Source organism: Octodon degus, unplaced genomic scaffold (assembly GCF_000260255.1).
Source record: "Octodon degus isolate 3935 unplaced genomic scaffold, OctDeg1.0 scaffold00002, whole genome shotgun sequence".
NCBI lineage: Eukaryota > Metazoa > Chordata > Mammalia > Rodentia > Octodontidae > Octodon > Octodon degus.
The window spans coordinates 24,500,559-24,504,096 of record NW_004524578.1 but is presented as its reverse complement, the minus strand read 5'-3'; positions in this window follow the sequence as shown (position 1 = coordinate 24,504,096).

Here is a 3,538-nt window from a genome sequence, read left to right as displayed (position 1 = left end):
CACGTGTTACTAACTTATTGAAGTTATAAATAAAAGTTGGTTTTGTTGTGAGGTTGCATTGGTCTCACCGACCAGGCAGACCAGCAACCACCTAGCCCAGCCTTTGCCTTCTTGTCTATCTTTTCTCATTCCTGCCGCTGTTTCTCCCCAGGTAGAACCGATCTGACTGAGACTAACAGATCCCTACATTTGGCACTTGATCAGGATGCCCAGTCCAAGATAAGCGAGATAAGCATGGGCAGAGGAAGCACTTTCAAACAGCACACCTAAGTGAGGGAAGCGGATTGGTTAGAGCCAGCAATATTCAGCATGGGTATCCACTGGTGCTGGCACACTAGGTGTAAAACTTGGGTATCAAGGCTCACTAGGGCCAGAAATGGGCTCACTAGAGCCAGAGAGATAAAGGAGGACAAAGAGAGAAAGAAGATTAAGAGATGCCTAACAGGAAAATGTTAAAGATGGGGCAAGTAGGGGCTGGGGAGATAGCTCAGTAGAATAAGTGCTTGCCTGGCAAGTGCAAGGACCTGAGTTCAATCCCCGGTTCTGCTTCCGCCAAATTTAAAAAAAAAAAAAAAAATGGGGCAAGTAGAGTCCTGGGAGTTAAAGAGATATATGCATGTTGAAATGGTTGTTGCATGCTTGATCCTTGTATTTACTTTTGTTTTCTGAATTGTGGTTCAAAGCTGTTTTTCAACCACAAAGGATTTAGCTTGCAGTTCTCCTTTAAAATCAAGTCCCAGGCCGGTGAGATGGCTCAGTGGAATAAGTGCTTCCTTGGCAAGCGCAAGGGCCTGAGTTCAATCCCCAGTTCCACCATAAAAAAAAAAAGGAAATTAAAAATAAATAAAGTAAAATCAAGTCCCGAGTCTGAGCAGGACAAGGAGGAGGGACCCATGGCACCCAAAAAGATAGAGCTTGACCCTTCTAGCCTTGCTCTATCAAATAAAGGAGTGATGGGGGACGAAAGGGATCCTTCCCCGCCAGATACAGCTTTCCCCCAAAATAGCATTTCTCAACATCAATGGGTTTTAAGGAGCTACAAGCTGTAGTCCCAGCTGTGGCAGCTCAGGGACATTTCCCTGGGTCCCAGATAGGGACTTCTGCCTTAAGGGAAGTAGAGCCATTTTCTTTATCTCCCTTGCAATTGGTATTAAAAGAAGCTAGACAAGTGGGGAGTCCATGGAGGGTTTTCAACATTTTACCCTGTTTTTTTCTTTTTTTATTTTTATTTATTTATTTATTTTTAAAAAATTATTTATTTATTTATTTTTAAAAAATTATTTATTTATTTATTTTAACATTTATTGTGTGTGTGTGTGTGTGTGTGTGTGGCCAGCTCAGCCCACCAGGGGGTGCGGCTGGCTGGCATGTGGTGCTGGGGGATCGAACCGCGGTCCCTGTGCTTAGCCAAGCTTGTTGCAAGTAGGTGCTTTAGACCACTGAGCCATCTCTCCAGCCCCAGCCATCTCTCCAGCCCCTACCCTGTTTTTTTCTTTTTTTTTTTTTTTTTTTTTTTTTTTGGCTGAACCGGGTATTGAACTCAGGCCCTTGCCAGGGAAGCACTTATTCTACTGAGCCATCTCCCCGGCCCCTTTACCCTGTTTCTGAAGTTCAAGTCCCTAATAATCCAGGACAAGTTGTACATCTTCATGAATCTGTACCTTTTAAAAACTTAAAAGAATTGAAACATGCTGTTGTTACTCATGTACTAGATGTAGACAGAGGTGCCATTGGGCAAGTGACTGTAAATCTAAAACTGATGTGAAAGGCCGACCCATCCAGGGAAACTTCCAATGGAGTCTGCCTAGGCCCCATCAAACAATGGCAGTGCTTTCCCCTCACCCACCTCAAGCATCTTCTCACTTTTGGGGAGTGACAACCAATAGTGGAGGCTTAGACCTCAGTTCGTCCTCCAGCTTCCTACTGACTCCTGGCATAGGAGACCAAATTATTCCTACTGGAATCTATGGACCTCTCCCTAAGGGTACAGTGGGAATCTTGTTAGGCCACAGCAGTCTCATTTTAAAAGGTCTCTAAATTTTGCCCGGTGTAATTGATGCTGAGTATACCGGAGAAATCATAGTTATTATTCAATCTATCCAAACCATTGCTCAAATTTCTCCAGGTACTCCTGTTGCTCAATTGATCACTTTTCCTTTGGAAAATTGATAAATAAGGAAAAGCAATTCAAGGGTTTTAGGTCTCCTAATACTTATTAAGTTCAGAAGAGTAAACAAAATTGCCTGGAGATGTCACTGAAAAGAAAGATCTATGCTAACAAAAAAAAAAAAAAAAAATTGCCTGGAGATGGAGTTGACTATTGAAGGAAAAGCATGTAAAGCGCTATTGGACACAGGTGCAGATGTTTCAGTTATTGCTCAGCATCACTGGCCTGGGGCATCACCTCTGGATATGGCCACTACAGATTTACAAGGGGCGGGCAAAGTTTCTTACACAAGCAGAAGTGCTAAATTGCTAATTTGGAGGAGTGAAGGCCATTCTGGATATTTTTCTCCTTATGTCCTCCTCCATATATTGGTTAATCTATGGGGTCATGACATTTTACAGGGCTTGGGAGCATTTTTGGGAAGTCCTAACTCCCTGGTGACTCATCAGATGTTACAACAATGTTTCCTTCCCACTCAAGGGCTTGGTAAAAATTCTCAAAGGAGAAAAGGACCTCTTCTAGTTATTCCTAACAGGGACCATTTTGGCATAGGCTACTCATTCTCACGTTTTTAGGAGGGGCCTTGATCTCTTCTCTGACCCTCACCGAGGGCATCCAAGATAACGTGGATATCTGATGACCCTGTTTAGGTTGATGAGTGGTCCCTAACTCAGGAGATTATAGTAGCTCATACACTGGTTGACAAAAAGCTGATGGCGGAGCACCTAGAACATTCCAACAGCCATTGGAATACCCTGAGTTTTGTAATAAAAAAAAAAAAGATCGGGAAAGTGGAGATTGGTACTGGATCTGAGGGCAGTCGATTGCACCATGGAACCTATGGGAGCACTGCAATAGTGAATGCCCAGTCCTGTAGCTCTTCCTTTACATTTTTCTCTCATGGTGATCAGTTTAAAAGACTGTGTCTTCTCTATCCCTCTCTACCCTGAAGATAAAAAACATTTTGCTTTTAGTTTACCCTCTGTTAATAATCAGGCCCCTATGCGCCATTTTCAGTGATTTGTCTATCACAAGGTATGGAAAATAGTCAAATGCTGTGCCAAGAGTTTGTGGCTGCAGCCATTCGGTCAGTGCCACAAGCCTATCCATCGACATACATTATCCATTACATAGATGACATTCTCTTGGCAAGTGAATCTCATCCATCTTACATTGAATGTTGATCCAATTAGATGATGCCCTCCGCAACACAGGTCTAGTAATGTGCAAACAATGGCACCCTTCATATTTGGGGCACCTTATTTATTCAAACAGAGGAAAATTGTGCTCTAAACCGTACAGATCCAGTCCCTACTTCTTTTTTTTTTTTAAATATTTATTTATTTATTTATTTATTTATTTATTTATTTA